The sequence below is a fragment of the Myotis davidii genome, unplaced genomic scaffold (genome assembly GCF_000327345.1).
Source record: "Myotis davidii unplaced genomic scaffold, ASM32734v1 scaffold488, whole genome shotgun sequence".
In the NCBI taxonomy this organism is placed as follows: Eukaryota; Metazoa; Chordata; class Mammalia; order Chiroptera; family Vespertilionidae; genus Myotis; species Myotis davidii.
The window spans coordinates 2402479-2421258 of NW_006300365.1; the positions used below are offsets into that span (position 1 = coordinate 2402479).

General features: G+C 37.6%; 1 pseudogene; it reads left to right on the top strand.

Annotated features, from left to right (window-relative positions):
* The first annotated feature begins 61 nt into the window (after positions 1-61).
* The window catches only part of LOC102769578, a 21115-nt pseudogene continuing 2396 nt past the window's right edge, over positions 62-18780 (top strand).

Genomic DNA, 18780 nt, shown 5'->3' on the forward strand with positions numbered 1-18780 from the left:
GAGGGAGAGTGAACTGGCCCCCTGTTTAAAAAGTTTGAGGACACCTGCTCTGGATGTTGCAATGCGACTGAAGGAACCACTTAAGGAGGAGCTAGGAAAACCAGAAGTATGTGACCAGAGGATTGTGGGATTGTGGAGGATGCCTGGGCGCCTACCACTAGAACGTGAGCCTGTTATTGTGCAGGTACATAGGCAGCCCTATAGTCCTCAGTCTCACAGTATTTGGATGTGACTTCTGGTGAGAAAAGGTTTCCATTGAGGTTTACTGTTCCCTTGTGGCAAGGAAGATCAGAATTAAACGTTTTGTTTGTTGCCTTGGTGTAAGTGGAGAAAGATGGGAGAGTGATGAATAGAAACTTTGGCGATAGAGAAGGGAAGCTTATCCAGACTATTGAGAGCTCAGAATTGGAGTTTAATTGGGATAGAAATCCTGCTAACAGCATCTGATGCCTAAAATCTGAGCACTCTACTTTTAGGTTTTCCAGTTCAAGTTTTTGGAGACTGCCTATTAAACTATTCCTGGTTGGGGAGTTCAGAACACCACAGCCCCTGGCTTAGACAGGCCCCGCCCCCTAGGGAGAAGTTAGGGGTGATCAGGCAGGCAGGTGAGTGGTTAGGAGCCAGCTGTCCCAGATTGTGAGAGGGACGGTTCCCAGATTGCAAAAGGGTGCAGGCCAGGCTGAGGGACCATCCCCCTATATGAATTCCATGCACTGGTCCTCTAGTTATGCTCATAACATCCTAAAATATTCCCACCTTGGTAAAGAAAAATTCCAGTTTATTACACAATTCTGTGTACCTAGGACAATATGTGTATGTATGTGTGTGTGTCTCTGTCTGTGTGTTTCTGTGTTCATGTATTTGTGTGTGTTTTATTGCATATAAGGTTATGATCCTACTTTATTTTACTTAGAGTTGTATAAATTTCATATTTTTTATTTATTTATCTGAAACAGAATTTACTTAAATGCCCTATGAATGTAATAAAATTTTCCTGAATATTTTCCCTCTCTTATAGATACAAAACTAATTATTAAAAGAATATATTATTTTTGATGCTTAGGCAGTTTTGAATTTTATAATATCACAAGTAATGACTTATTTATATCATGATAATATTTTAATGCACATACACTTTTTTCCACATTTCTACTTAGGTATCCAGAATAAGTTTCCAGAAATGATGTCTTGATTAAAGTTATAATCATTTTTAGAAGTCACTATACAAATTGCCAAATGGCCCCCAAAGAGTTTGAACTAATTCATACTTATAGCAGTTGTATGGTAGAATGTCTTTTATTTTGCATTTGGAAACAATGCTGACAAACATTTGCCAATTTGTATAAAATATATATACTTGTTTATCTGCTTTTACCTGATTTGTCATTGGGTTGAACATTTCTAATTTTTTTAAATGAAGTTATTATTCTCCAATCCCTCCCAAAACTAGATTAAATATTACCTTCACACACACCATTTCCTATTCTGATGTTAAGACACTTGGCATCTATTTTAGTAGGGGAAAACTTAGAGATGTCATGGGAATTTTTCACAAGAAGTGAATCTAACTGAGCAAAAGAAAGTTTCTAAATATGGGATGGACCTACCTATGGGTCCTTTATGGGTGAATTGCAAGCTAAAATTAAAGGATGATATGAGATAAACAATGATCTTGACTTTAGGACCCCACAGCATCTTCATTTCTTCCTTTACTGGTAATCATGACCTATTAACTTGGGCCTGGCTTTCATCTCATTAGGCCACTGGCTACCAAGAGTGCATAGTAGTCTTCTGATAGATCCTATTTCTCTCCACACAGCCCTCCAGCCCTCACCTTCTTATGTCTCCTATCATCAGATCTTCTCTAAGTTTATGCTCACTTTCCTCTCCCCGACCATAGATGGCTCTTCTCTATTAGGACTGAATAATCCATACCTTGGTACCCTAGATCCATTTTTCATGTAAAACAAAAGACAATAATGAACAGCATTGATTTTTTTTTCCTCTTTCTATTTAACTGTAGTAATCCTGGAAATAATCTGTCTCAGACTAATGAGGAAAAAAAGGTATCAAAGAAGGAAAGAATAAAATAGATTCACATAAGTATTTTTTTCTGTTTTCTCATTACAATTTATTTATTACATATGCATCTTCTTTTGAGGTATCTATCTCTCTTGAACTTTTTTTTTGTTTAATATTGGAGAGAAGTAAGCCAGTTTTAAAAAGTCATTACTAAATTTTGATTTAGATCTCTCAATTTTTTTTTCATTTCTTGACCAAATCACCTACTCTCCAAAGAAGATAAATTTTTTCAATAAGTTTAGAAGCTTCCTTTGTTTCAGACTTTCCCACAGCCCCTTATTCAATACCACTGCTATCGGTCAAGGCCAGATCATACACATAACCCCTCCAGAGACTGCGACAGTACCATTCATTTATTCAACACATTTAAAACACAAACGTTAAAAACAAAACAAAAAACAGCGTGGTAAATGTAAGTTTTTAGTCAGTACATTATATCTTCTGAAATGATTCCCAACTTTACTCTATAAACCTGAAAGTCTCCATTTCTATTGAAATAGTAAATTTATTAAATTGTTTTTTGCATTTGAAAAATACAAATGTTTCAAGGTTCCTTTAGACTCATTTTCTGAATGTATCTCAGACCCAGGATTTGTTTTCACTTAAGAGAATTTAGGGTTTCTCATCTGAAATTGGGATAGAAAATAGCTGAGGTAGAAATCATAACTTCTTTGTTATTTAGGTAATTCATAAATGGATTACCACACTGGTGTGCTAAATTCCTCACTATTGGGGAACAGAGATACAAAACCTTGTAAATGAAACTCTGAATATAAAAACGCAGTCCTAGTACACAAGAAACAAATTGTGAGGGAAAAAAAACACAAAAATATATTTCTATCAAATTTTTGAATTTGTGACTCCAGGTCATTTCCAAATAAATAAAATCCTTAAGGCAATAAAGTAGCACAACAATAGTTTCCTTAGATAAAACTGATTGGGTTGAGTTGATTGTTTTAATTATCAAAAAATTTCTGAACAATGTTGGTAGAGGTCCAATATCAAGCGATAGTTTGGTATGATTATGAGAACAACTCATCCAAATAGATTATGTATTTTTACTTTGCAGTCACATGTTTGCAACGGTAGTGACAAAATTTTGATTTTCCTAGGAAATAGAATAAGTATTCAAGGAAAATTATAAGAAAATAAATGAAATGTGTACTATGATTATCATTTTAAAGAGTGGTTTCACTCTGTTCCCATTGTGCATTATTCCATAATTTCATAAGAAAAGAGATACGAAAAGAAGCTCATCCTGCTTTTATCTACTTTGATAGAATATAATCTAATGAAGGGCAGGAATAGTATCTTATTTCATACTGCATAATTTGTTAGTAGCATCATTTTAAATATATAAAAATATTAACTAAACTTGTGTTATTGAATAAATCATCAATACATTTTTTGTCAACCAATTTAGGAAAAAAAGAGTCAATTTAGTTTAACTAGATTAATGTTTTAATTTGATCAAATATTTGTCCAAGTAATTCATTCACACAAAATATTCAAAACCATAGTCATATTTTAAAATACTTTATTTATAGTATTGAATTTATAGTTTAATTAATTTTAGACATAAAATAACTTTATCTCAAAAGATAAATTTCGTATTTGATTATTCTTATAACAAGTTTTCTTAATACCTAAAGAGAGTTATTCTAATCCATTTTTTTCTTTCAAATTTCCTTCTGATTTCATTTTCACAGGTTTCCCATCACACATTCTGTCTATTCACAGGCATCCAAACTGAGCACCTTGCTGCTTAGCTGCACTGAACTGATCACGCTATGAGAATGGATGGTATGAATATGGCTCAGCAGTTACGTTTGGAAATCCGAAGAAGGCAAATCACGCACTAGACATACATAGAAGAAATGTATCCAGGACACACCATGAGAGCATTTTAAAGAATGCTAATGCTAATGTTAGTACTGAAGAAGCTACTGAAGCCATGTAATAATTTCATTTATTTGGAGCAGCTATGTCATTATACTGACTGTGGGACCCAAAGCATAAACTGACTGTGAATAATTACATGCTTAGCAGGAAGCAACTGCTATCATAATTCAAAATTATGTTTGATTTAAGGAATAACTTAATTTTATTAATAATGGGCTTTTAAATCATATAAGTAATAATTAAGGTAATAAAGTATAAATTTGGATTATTGTAACACATATGAAAGAAGATGTGCTAAATAGCTAAAAATTTAGGCATTTTATTTCAATCTTAGGATCAACATTTTCCAAACATTCATTGAGCATCTAATAACTTAAAACATGCATATATAAATATATAATAGATATATAAATTTCATTGTATAAATTTGTAACAATGTCTTTTTATGTGTGTATGTCAGAACACTTAACATGATATCTACATTTTTTTAATATATATATTTTATTGATTTTTTTACAGAGAGGAAGGGAGAGGGATAGAGAGTTAGAAACATCAATGAGAGAGAAACATTGATCAGCTGCCTCCTGCACATCTCCTACTGGGGATGTGCCCACAACCAAGGTACATGCCCTTAACTGGAATCGAACCTGGGACCCTTCAGTCTGCAGGCCAATGCTCTATCCACTGAGCCAAACCGGGCAGGTGATATCCACATTTTTAATAATTTTTTTAAATTTATATTTATTGTTGAAAATATTACAGATGTCGCCCTTTTTTTCCAATTGACTCCCTCCACCCTGCATCTACCTCTCCCAGGTCGTAACCACACTCTTGTCTGTGTCCATGGGCTATGCATATGTACATATAGGTTCCTCAGTTAATCTCTCCCCACCCACCCCACAACACTGCCTTTCCTCTGAGATTTGTCAGTCTGTGCCATGCTTCTACGTCTCTGGGTATATTTTTTTCATCAGTTTATTTTATTCATTAGATTCCACATACAAGTGAGATCATGTGATACCTATCTTTCTCTGACTGGCTTATTTCACCTAGCATAATGCTCTCCAGGTCCCTCCATACTCTGTAAAAGGGTAAGAGAGCCTTCTTTTTTACAGCTGCATATTATTCCATTGTGTAAATGTACCACAGCTTTTTTATCCACTCATCTACTGATGGGTACTTAGGATGTTTCTAGATGTTAATTATTGTAAATTGTGCTTCTGTGAATATAGGGGTGCATATATTTTTTCTGATTGTTGTTTCAGGTTTCTTAAGGTTATATTCCAAGTAGTAGAATCACTGTTTTTATTTTTTGTGTGTGTGTGCACAACATCGTGTTATTGACAATAAGCACTATGATATAAGTAGATCTCCCAAAATTATTTATTGAGGATCTGGTATAATTAAAAGTTTGTACCCATTGAATAACAATTCTCCCTTTCCCCCTGGTGATGGTATCAGAGTTGTTTGCATATGAGAAAAATCATCAAATTATACACACTTAATATGCACAGTTCTATAAATCTGTTAAATGTAGATAATATAATTTACATAAATAATTGTTAATAGTTTATATGCATTATATATGTGTGTATATACATATATTTATAAATTTGTAATTATGCATTTTCAATATTGAGCAAAGAGAATGTGAGAGTGGGAAGTGCAAATGGTCTAGAAAACAAATGTTATGTGTATTTTACAATTACAGCTATTTGTTTTGTTTTGCTGTAATGATGTGACCAAATATTGTTTGAATAATGCCAATGCTGAAAGCAGAATAATCGGGAAAATTTCAAAGAACTGAGAAATAATGTTAACAATGGGGAACAAGGCAATGAAAAGAGCAGGTTAAATTTTCCAAAAAGAATGAAGAAAATTGGAAGAGGAACTGAATAACTCTAAGTATGGGGAACAAGGCCCTTAAGATACCCTTCCAACAGAATCCATTAGTGCATCTTGTCACAGTCATTCCTGATGATTTATTTCAGTTTTGTGTTATTGGACATTTGTTCATGCCACGACCTCGGCCAGCAGTGCTCTGTACTCTTTCATTAGCTATGTGACTTTTTCTCAATCATAAGGCAATTTCTTAGTTAAAATTTTCTCTGGCAACCTCAGGAAAAATAAATACATCTTACTTTTGCATTCTTGCATTGTTTCTTGTACTCTTATTTAGGGCTTCTATAGTTTCACTAGAGGCCTGGTGCATGAATTCATGCACCAGTGGGGTCCCTTGGCCTGGCCTGTGGGATCGGGTTGAAACCGGCTCTCTGAAATCCCCTGAGGGATCATGGATTGGGAGAGGGAGCAGGCCAAGCCTAGGGACCCCACCAGTGCATGATTGGAGCCTGGGAGAGACACAGGAGGTTGGCCAGCCAGGGAGGGAGTACAGGAGGGCTCCTGTCCTGCCCATCTTGCTCAGTCCTGATCGGCCGGACCCCAGCAGCAAGCTAACCTACCAGTCTGAGCGCCTGCCCCTGGTGGTCAGTGCACATCATAGCAAATGGTGGAACGGCCTTAGCATATCATTAGCATATTACACTTTGATTGGATGGACAGTTAACCAGTCGGCCAGACACTTAGCATATTAGGCTTTCATTATATAGGATAGGACATTTGAGTTAATTTTGTTTGGTTTCTTCAATTAAATGTTCAACTCCTTAAGACAAAATCAGATTTTAACAGACTTTTTCATTCTTATAATACCAAGAGCAGTGAATTACACAAAGTAGATATCAAAGAGCTAATTTAAATAGAAGACAATAAATTGAACAAAAATTGGATAATATAGTAAAGGGATTTTTTAAAAAATATATTTTTATGGATTTCAGAGAAGAATGGAGAGGGAGAGAAAGATAGAAACACCAGTGATGAGAATCATTGATCGGCTGTCTCCTGCACACTCCCCACTGGGGATCCAGCCTGCAACCCAGGCATGTGCCCTTGCCTGGAATCAAACCTGGGACCCTTTAGTCCGCAGGCCAACTTTATCCACTTAGCCAAACCAGCTAGGGCTGTAAAAGAATTTTTAAAAGAGAATAAAGATGCTGATTCATAACATAATGGTTAACTGTCTAGAAAAAAAAAAAATCATTAAACAATGTGAATGAATCTCACAAGCATACAATTAAGCAAAAAAGAAAAAAAGTCCAGACACACAATAGCAGTACAAACTATGTGATCCCATTTATATGAATTAGAATAATATGCAAAAGTTACCTCTGTGATTAAAATTTATAATATGACACCTCTTGGGAGCTTGTGACTAGAGGAAAGCACCAAGGGTTTCTGACAAGCTAGAATATTCTGCTTCTTTATTCGATGCTGATTAAACAAAGGTGTTCTAATTTTCAAATACATTGAGCAGTAGACTTTGATTTGTGTGCTTTTCTGTATGCATGTTATGCTTTGATAAAAAGTTCTGCATCAAGGTGTAGCTTAGTTCAAAGCTTGGGGGGGAAATCATGAAAGCAGTGAAGAAAGTGCTATGACATGGTTGTGAGAAGAATCTTGATGAAAACCTCAATTCAAGATCTAATTGCCAGTGAGAAGGTGAAGGACATAGAACTGGAAAATCCTCTTTGTCTTGTTTTTGTTTTTGTTTTTTTGTGTAAGAAGAGTTTTATAATTTCATAGACTGTGGATTCCTCGGGCCTTTATATAATAGACACCTTCACCCTATTTTGTAATTACTACAATGGATTCTCTTTGAACATTACAAAATATCAGAATCCAGGTGCTAAAGACACACTGGCCAACTTTCATATTATGATTTGGAATGACCTTAAAATTTGTTGAAATTGCATAGGTAGAAATTAAAAATACAACAACAACAAAAAAGAAAGAATGTATCACAAAACTTTGGACTTTGTGGCTACATGTAGATGAAGGATATGAGTCACCAGTAATATTTGTCACATTCAGTCCTTCAGACCAAACAACACACCACATGGGAGCTGAACACAGTATTTAAGCTTGTTTGTAATATACTAGAAATTCAATTTTATTTTCTCCATCTGTTGTTATTTTTTATATCTGATTCTCAGTTTAAGACTAAACTAAATGCCATTGCATATGTGTTCTAAATACCAATATAAGAATCTGTGCTAAAATCCCAAATTTTGGCAAAGAAAAGAATAAGTCCTATTACCATGATTTCAACTTTTCCTCCATTCAAACAACAACACCAAAAAACATTAGGTGAGTTTTATATGTTTCACTCTAAACTCACAACTCATCCATGACTGCTTATGCTTGAAGTGAAATGGTATTTTTGAAGAATTGAATACTTCCCTAGCTAAATCCCCAGTGCATAGTTATTCTACTTCTATTTTCCGGAAATGAGGAGCTACTATTGTGTAATGCATCTGGAGGTCATTAAAATGAAAGTCGGTAATTTCTGAGCATGGTGCTGGTAATAAGATTGACTTTGTTTTATGGATATGTTTTTATATAATTGCCTAGTTATTTCAGAAGAAATTTCCCAAAACTAAGTACAAATGTTGGCCATTGAGAGCCAGCCTAATGTGGCATTTACAAAAGAGGTATACAATCATGCTTAGTAAGATCGCATCTAACAAATCTGTAAGTAAGGGAAATCGTTACTGTTAATTCATAAATCATTCAGATTGAAGATTGTCTTCGTTAGATTTTATTCATGTTGAAAAACTACTGGAAGTGATAAATGAATTCAGTAAAGTAGCAAGATGCAAAATGAATATTCAGAAATTGGTGGCATTTTTATATACCAATAATGAACTATCAGAAGGGGAAACTAAGAAAACTATCCCATTTACTATTGCAACAACAACAACAACAAAAGGTATCCAGGAATAAATTTAACAAAGGAGGTAAAAAACCTATACTCATACAATTCTAGCGTACTGAAGAAAGAAGCTGAGGAAGATACCAATAAGTGGAAGTGTATACAATACTCATGGATAGGAAGAATTAACATAATTAAAGTGCCATACTACCCAAAGCAATTTATATATTCAATGCAATTCCTATTAAAATACAAATGTCATATCTCACCAATATAGAAAAATATTTCAAAAATTCATATGGAAGCAAAAAACAAACAAAAAAATACCCAAATACCCTCAGTAATCTTCAGAAAGAACAGAATTGAAGGTATCACACTACTTGATATCAAACTATTACTATAAGGCCATGGTAAACAGCATGGTACTGGCATAAGAAGAGGCACACAGATCAATGGAAAGGAGTGGAGAGTCCAGAAATAAAGTCATGCTATTGTGCTCAATTAATATTTGAAAAAAAGAAGCAAGAACATATGATGGAATAAAGACAGTCTTCAAAAAATGGTATCTGGAAAACTGGTCAGACACATGCAAAAAAAAAACCCAAAATACTAGACCACTAAATTACACCAAACATAAGAATTAACTCAATATGGAATAAAGTCTTAAATGTAAGTTGCAAAAAACATAAAAATTCCAGAAGAAAACATAGGCAGTAAAATCTCAGACAACTCTTGTAGCAATATTTTTGCTGATATATCTCCTCCATCAAGGGAAACAAAGAAAAAAATAAAATATACAAATGGGACATCAAACAAAAAACCTTTGCACAGCAAAGGAAATGAGCAACAAAATTAAAAGGCAACACACTAAATGGGAAAATATATTTACCAATGATACATTTGAAAAGGATGTAATATCCACAATTTATAAAGAACTTATATAACTCAACACCAAGAAAACAAACAATCCAATTAAAAAGTGGGGAAAGGACCTGCATAGACACTTCTCCAAAGAGGACATATACGAAGCCAAGAGACATATGAAAAAATACTCAATGTCACAAATCATTGGAAAAATGCAAATTAAATCCACCTTGAGATATTGCCCCAAGCTTGTCTAAAAGGCTATTATATACATATATGCCTAAGCGACTGATCAACCGAACAACCGGTTGACTGGTCATTATGACTTGCAATGACCACCAGGGGACAGATGCTCAACACATAGGATCGGGTTCCCTCCTGTCTGGATCAGGCCTGTGGCTTGTGGGGATCAGGCTGAAACTGGCTATCTGACATCCTCATTTGAAGGGTCCCAGATTGTGAGAGGGCGCAGGACAGACCAAGGGATCCCACCAGTGCATGAATCTCTGCACAGGGCCTTTAGTCAATATATAAACAAACAATGCTGGCAAAGATGTGGAGAAAATGAGATCCTCGTGCACTGTTGGTGGAAATTACAGCTACTGTGAAAAACAGTATGGAGTTTCCTCAAAAATTAAAACTGGAACTACCTTTTGATCCAGCATTTCCAATTCTGGGACTATGTCTGAAAAACATACTAAAGAAAAAAATAGGAAATATTACCTTACCAAGGTAAGGACCTGGAGATTGTGTTCAAATGAAATAAACCAGTCAGACAAGGACAAATTCTATATAATCTCACATATATGAAATCTAATGAACAAAATAATTTGGCAAATAAAATAGAAACATAGATACATAGAGCAGATAGAAAGTTGTCAGAAGTGAGACTGTTTGGGGGGCTGAGGAAAAAAAATGTGAAGGGATTAAGCAAAAATATATACATATATAGAAAACACATATACACAGAAAACAGTGTGGTGTTATCCAAAGGAAAGCAAGGGTTGGGGGATAGGTGGAAGTGGGAAAATGGGGACAGAAAGAAATTTCATATATATATATATATACACACACACACACACACACATATATATATACACTAGAGGCCTGGTGCACAAAAATTTGTGCACTCGGGGGAGAGGCGGGGGTCTCGCAGCCCGGCCTGTGCCCTCTCGCAGTCTGGGACCACTCAGGAGATAACGACCTGCTGGCTTAGGCCTGCTCCCGGGTGGCAGAGGGCAGGCCCAATCCCTAGGTGCAGCCCCTGGTTGGGCTCAGAGCAGGGCCTATTGGGGAGTTGGGGCACCGCCCCCTGTCACACTCAAGGAAGGATCGATGGGGAGATTGCGGCGCTACCCCCTGTCACGCACAGAGCAGGGCCAATCAGGGGGTTGGGGTACTACCCCTGTTACTCACAGAGCAGAGCCCATCAAGGGGGTTGGGGTTCCATACCCTGTCACACACAGAGCAGAGCGGATAAGGGGGTTGGGGCACCACCCTCTATCACCCACAAAGCAGGGCCGATCAGGGGGTTGGGGTGCTGTTGCTCTCACACTCAGGGCAGGGCTGATGGGGAGGTTATGGCTGTGCCCTGTCACACACAAAGAAGGGCTCATGGGAGGGGGGGAGGGTTGGGGTGCCGCCCCCTGTCACACACAGAGCAGGGCTGATCAGGGGGTTGGGGCGCCTTCCTCTGTCACGAACAGAGCAGGGCCCATAAGGATGTTGTGGCCCCGCCCCCTATCACACACAGAGCCGCAGGGTGATCAGGGGGTTTGGGCTCTGCCCCCTGTCACGCTGATCCCAGTGCCAGGAGGCCTCTCGGCTCTGCTGATCCCGGTGCTGGGAGGCATATTACCCTTTTACCAAATAGGATAGAGGCCTGGTGCACGGGTTGGGGCCTGCAAGCTCAGAGGCCCGCAAGGCAGGCGAGGAACGTTGGTTTCCTCTGTCACTGAAGCAAGCAAGCCTCATGTTCACTTCAAGCTGCCTGGCTGCCGGCCGCCATCTTGGCTGGCAGTTAATTTGCATATCTCCCTGATTAGCCAATGGGAAGGGTAGCGGACGTATGGCTAATTACCATGTTTCTCTTTTATTAGATAGGCTATATCCAAGCCTAGGCGACCTAACAACAGAACATCTGAACGACCAGTCAACTGGTTGCTATGTTGTGCACTGACCACCAGAGAGCAAACGCTCAATGCAGGAACTGCCTCCTGGTGGTCAGTGCATTCCCACAGCTGGAGCACTGCTAAACTGACCAACAGGCACCAGACTCAGGGTTCACAGCTGGCTGCCGCATCCTGGAGACCACAGTGGAGTGGCAGCCAGCCTACCAAGTGGTGGCGGCGGCAGGTGCAGCAGGGCCAGGATGAGCAGAAATAGCAGGCAGGAGCGGCAGTTGGCGTTGGACTGCAGTTTCAGCCCAATCCCCATAGGCCATGACAAGACACCCCACTGGTGCATGAATCCATGCACCAGGCCTCTTGTATATTATACAGATATTGCTTATTGAATTGTAAACTTGAAACCTGTATTTTATTAACCAATGTCACCCCAATAAATTCAATTTTAAAAAATATTTACTTCTGGGCACACAATGAGTGACTTCTTTTTAGAACTTTTCATAAATTGATAGATAGGACCAACTAATGATTATAATTTTCAAATCTGAAATTTGGAGGCCTTCTTGGAATACATCGTTATATATTTTGATATAAAAAATTATGGAAAAGGTAACCATTCCAGTTATGTGGTAATATAAAGGGTATATGAGTTGAAAAATACATTTAGAAAATGTTCGACTTGTCTTCTCATCTAGTCCATTATAATACTCCAAGGAATAATAAACTATTTAAAGGACAAGAAAGTGCATATTTTAAGTTTTGCCGGACTTTCAGTCTCTGTCACAACCATTCACCTCTACTGTAGTGGTACAAAAGCATCCATTAATAATTCGTGAAGAAATGGACTTGACTGTGTTACAAAAAAAACTTTATTTATTGAAACAGGTGGTGGGAGGGATTTGGCCCATTTCCCCATTACTAGAAAAATAAAACAAATAGTATCATAGTTATTTAAGATTTTTCCATCCCTTGGTTTAGCTATCCATCTCTGGTAACTTTCCTTTCTTCTTTTTTATCCAAGCTTTTTATTATTATTATTTTTTAATGTTTCATATGCAGATCTGGTTCTTAAAGGGCACATTACCTGTCACACAAGACACTACACTGACAAGCATCCCACACTCAGTTTAATGTCTGCTGCCGTTATCTTGAAATTTTCAATATTTTGAACAAGGAATCCAACAATTTCATTTTGTACTGTGCCCCACAAATTATGGAGGTAATCATCTCATGTATCACTCGTGTTTACTTTGCACCCTTTGTTACATGATTTCAACTACTATAGTTCTTATGAAATTCTTCCCTGGAAAGTCAAATATGATGTTATATGTAACTTCTCCTTCCTCATCAGCCATGGAGCAACCGGTGCCATTGACCTACCCTAAGCTTTTGACCTTTGTACAGTGTCAGTGCATTTCCCCCAAATAAATGTTTTTTGTTGTTTCTGTAATTAATACATCCCTTATAAAAGTTTGAGTAAGTTACATGATTCAGGTTGGGTGGGGAAAATTGAAGCCATTTAGGTATTTTTATATCAGAGAGGATTTAATACATAAAATTTGTCACACAGGTTTTAGAAGGCTGGAATAGCAAAAAAAAAATTAGAAAGTTCAAGAACCAGCTGCCGCCTAAAGAGCTTGGGGAACAAAAGGCAAGATAGTAGGAGATATTAGGCCTTGGAATTCATGCTGTACTGTTGGTGCAGATATCTGACATGGAAGAGCCACATGGTGGGTGCTTCCTCCAGCCTGGGCTGATGCTGGTCCTTGTGACCGGAACAAGACAGGTGATAATGGAAGAGTGAAAGAAGTGGCAGTTAGAACTGTGCCCACCCTCTGCTACTGGAAGGAATAGACAGGAACTAGAGGTGGGAAAGAAATCCCTTCCCTCCTTATTGCCTTCCAAACTCCCTCCAGGCTTCCAAAGAGACTGGGAAGTGCTGTTTGTAGCCTATCAGTGCCGGTGTCACAAGGCAGAAATACAAGAAATTAAACTTAGGGTGAAAGGTGAGAAGCAAAGTAAATAAAACAGAATAAAATTAACCCAGTTGGGGTTTTGGAGAGAAGATGACAGCCAGGAGGATGGCAGTGAGGGAGGGTGTGAGTGAGGGAGGGAGCAAAAGGGGAGTGTGTGGACGTGTGGTTTGTGTATGTGTCTGAGGGAGGGACAGCTAGACCTCACAGGACGTTTGGGAGCTGGCAGACTAGACTTGCATAGCCGAGCAGCCTCTGCTACTATTTACCTCTCCTGGAGGCCCACTCTGCCTTCGAAGCCACACCATCTTGAAGGGGAGAGCCAGCAGCTGCTGTCCACAACCTCATGGGGAACCAGCAGCCACTGTCTGAGACCACCCGCACACGTGGGGAGTCAGCAGATGCCACCCACAACCTTGAAGGGAGCCAACAGCTGCCACCCATGACCATGCGTGTGAGAGGAGATAGTAGCCACTGTCCGCTACTTCTCAGGGAGCCAGCAGCCACTGCCCACACTGCGTGCATAAGCAAGGAGCCATCAGATGCTGTCTACAACTGCATGGGGATCCAGCAGCCACCCCATGACACCCAGGGAGCAGCTGGCAACCATGTGAAGAGCAGCCACTGCCCGAGACTGCCGGAGGAGCAACCACTGTCCAGTGACCATAAGAGGAGCAGTCGCCCCCACCCCCCATAACCATATGACCTGGTCATGCTCAATTCGACACTTAGATCCTTCAGTGAGAGCAAAAATGGGGAAGCAGAAGAACAACCCCTAAAGGAAAGAAAAGGAGGAATCGCCAGAAAAGAAACTAAATGAAACTGAGGCATGTAATGTCAGAAAAAGAATTCAGAATAAGGGTCATGAAGTTCATAAACCAGATGGAATAGAAAATCATTAAACCATGTAACAACAAAGAAGGAATAAAGAGTGATATAGCTATAATAAGAAAACAAACAAACAAAAAACAAACAAACAAACAAAAAAACACTATGGAAGCTTTCAACAGTAGACTAGGAGGAGCAGGGTACCAAATTAGCAAATTAGAAGATAAGGAAGCAAATCTCACCCAATCTGAACTGCAACTGGAGAAAAAAATCAAAAGACAGGAGGAGAGCCTGAGGGAGCTTTGGGACAACATGAAACAAAGCAACATACGTATAAGAGGCATGCCAGAATGATAAGAAGAAGAGCCACCAACTAGAAAACCTATTTGAAGAAATAATGTCAGAAAACTTCCCTGATTTAGGAAAGAAAAAAGTCACACAAGCACAGAGAGTCCCAAACAAGATAAACCCCAAAAGATTGACACCAAGACACATTATAATTAAACTGGCAAACACCCAACGACAAAGTAAGAATCTTAAAGGCTGTCAGAGAGAGACAGAAAGTTACCTACAAAGGATCTCCCATTGCCGGAGGAGCAACCACTGTCCAGTGACCATAAGAGGAGCAGTCGCCCCCACCCCCCATAACCATATGACCTGGTCATGCTCAATTCGACACTTAGATCCTTCAGTGAGAGCAAAAATGGGGAAGCAGAAGAACAACCCCTAAAGGAAAGAAAAGGAGGAATCGCCAGCTCAAACAAGTACCTATCAATAATAACTATAAACATAAATGGACTAAATGCTCTAATCAAAATATATTGTGTAAATGAATGGATAAGAAAACATGACCCATATATTTGTTGACTACAAGAGACCCACCTCAGTACAAGTGACTCACAGATTGAAAGTGAAAGGATGAAAAAATATCTTTCAGGCAAATGGAAATGAAGAAACATTTCCATTTGGGGTAGCAATACTTATATACGACAAAATAGACTTCAAAGTGAATGTCATAACAAGAGATAAGGAAGGCTACTTCATAATACTAAAGGGATCAGTACAACAAGAGGCTTTAACTCTGTTAACATATAGGCACCCAATGCAACAGCACCCAAATACATTAAAAAAAAAAAAATTCTGGAAGATATCAAGGGAGAGATTTTCAGCAATATGATCATAGTAGGGGACTTTAATACCCCACTGACATCACTGGATAAATCATTTGGACAAAAAATCAGTAAAGAAACAGCTATACTAAATGATTCACTAGGTAAGATGGACTTAATTGACATCCACAGAATATTTCATCCCAAGCTACATTATATATATTCTTTTCAAGTGCACATGGGACATTTTCAAAAATAGACAACATATTGCGGCACAGGCAAAGTCTATCCAAATTCAAGAAGATTGAAATCATATCAAGCATCTTCTCAGACCACAATGGCATAATATTAGAAATAAACTACAATAAAAACAATTAAAAAATTCAAAAACTTGGAGACTGAATAGTGTGCTATTAAACAATGATTGGGTTACCAAAGAGACCAAAGAAGAAATTAAAAACATCCTGCAAATGAATAATAATGGTAACAACAATCTAAAACTATGGGATCCAGTGAAAGCAGTCCTGAGAGGGAAGTTCATAGCATTACAGGCCTACCTCAGAAAAAAAGAAAAAAAAAAGGTAATAAATTATCTAACGCTACACCTTAAAGAATTAGAAAGAGAACAACAAGAAAATCCCAGAGTGAGCAGAAGGAAGGAGATAATCAAGATCAGAGTAGAAATAAGATAGAGACCAACAAAACAATACAAAAGATCAATGAAACCAAGAGCTGGTTCTTTGAAAGGATAAACAAGATTAATGAACCTCTAGCCAGGCTCACCAAGAAGCAAAGAGAGAGGACCCAAATAAAAAAAAAATCAGAAATGAAAGAGGAAAAATAACAGACCCTACAGAAATACAAAGGTTAAAAAAAAATATGATGAACAACTCTATTCCAACAAACTTAACAACCTAGAGGAAACAGACATATTCCTAGAAAAATATGACCTTCCAAAACTCAATCAAGAAGAATCAAAAAATGTCATTATGCTGATAACTAAGAAGGAAATTGAGGCAGTCATCAAAAAACTTCCAGCAAACAAAGCCAGATGCAACCCTAGCTGGTTTGGCTCAGTGGTTAGAGCATTGGCCTGAGGACCAAATGGTCTGGGTTCAATTCCAGTCAAGGACACATGCCCTAGTTGTGGGCTTCATCCCCAGTAGGGGTGTGCAGGAGACAGCCAATCAATGATTCTATCATCATTGGTGTTTATATCTCTTTCTCCCTCTTCCTTCCACTCTGAAATTAAAAAAAAAAAAAAGCCAGGCCAGACTGCTTTACAGGGGAGTTATACAAACATTCAAAAAAGAACTAAAACCTATCCTTCTCATACTATTCCAAAAAACTGAAGAGGAAGAAACACTTCCAAGCTTATTTTATGAAGCCAGCATTACCCTCCTACCAAAACCAGATAAAAACACTACAAAGAAAGAGAATTACAGGCCAATATCCCTCATGAACATAGATGCTAAAATCCTCAACAAAATCTAAGCAAATTGGATCCAGCATTACATTAGAAAGATCATACACGCTGACCAAGTGGGATTTATTCTGGGGAGGCAAGGATGGCACAATATCCACAAATCAAAAAATGTGATATATCACATAAACAAATTGAAAGACAAAAATCACATAATCGTATCAATTGATGCATAAAAGGTATTTGACAAAATCCAACATCCTTTCCTGATAAAAACTCTCAGCAAAGTGGGAATGGAGGGATCATACCTTAACATAATAAAAGCCTTACATGACAAACCTACAGCAAACATCATACTGAATGGGCAAAAACTAAAACCATTTCCCCTCAAAACAGGAATGAGATAGGGATGCCTATTTTCACTACTCTCATTTGACATAGTACTGGAAGTGCTAGCCATAGCGATCAGACAAGAAGAAGAAAAAAAGGCATCCAAATTGGAAAAGAAGAAATAAAATTGTCATTACTCTTAGATGACATGATATTGTATGTAGAAAACCCTAAAGACTCCATCATAAAACTACTAGACTTACTCACTGAATTCAGCAATGTAGCAGGATTCAAAATTAACACCCAGAAATCTATGTTTCTATTTTTAACAACATTAATGAACTCATAGAAAGATAAACTAAAAAATAAATCCTATAATAAATCCTATTTACCACTGCAACACAAAAATTAAGGTACCTAGGAATACATTTAACCAAGGAGGTAAAGCACCTGTACTCAGAAAATTACAGGACACTGAAAGAGATAGAGGAATACATAAACAAATGGAAGGATATTCTGTGTACATGGATTGTAGAATCAACATCATTGAAATGTTCATACCCAATGCAATCTATAGATTCACTGCAATCCCCATACCAATGGCATACTTCAGAGATCTAGAATAACCTCTCCAAAAATTCATCTGGATCAATAAAAGACCCAGAATAGCTGCAGCAATCTTGAGAAAGAACAAAGTTGGAGGGATCATAATACCAGATATCAAGCTATACTACAAAACCACTGTTCTCAAAACTGTCTGGTACTGGCATAAGAACAGACATATAGACCAATGGAACAGAACCCAGAACCCAGGAATAGACCCAAGTCATTATGCTCAATTAATATTTAACAAAGGAGGCCAGTGCATACAATGGAGTCAAGACAGTCTCTTCAATAAATGGTCTTGGGAAAATTGGATGGATACATGTAAAAAAATAAAACTAGACCACCAACTTACACCATACAACAAAATAAACTCAGAATGTATAAAGGAATTAAATGTAAAACAGGAAACCATAAAAATCTTAGAAAAATCCATTGGCAGCAAAATAGCAGACATTTGTTGTAGCAATATATTTACCAATACAGCTCCTAGGGCAATGGGAACTAAGGGGAAAATAAACAAATAGACTATATCAAAATAAAAAAGTTTCTGCATAGTAACAGAAACCATCAACAAAACCATAAGAAAGTCCACTGCATGGCAGAACATACTTATCAATGTTATCACTGATAAGGGTTTAATCTCCAAAATTTATAGGGAACTCATACAACTTAATAATAAGAAGATAATCAATCTAATCAAAAAATGGGCAAAGGATCTAAATAGACACTTTTTGAAAGAGGACATAGAGAAGGCTGAGAGACATATGAA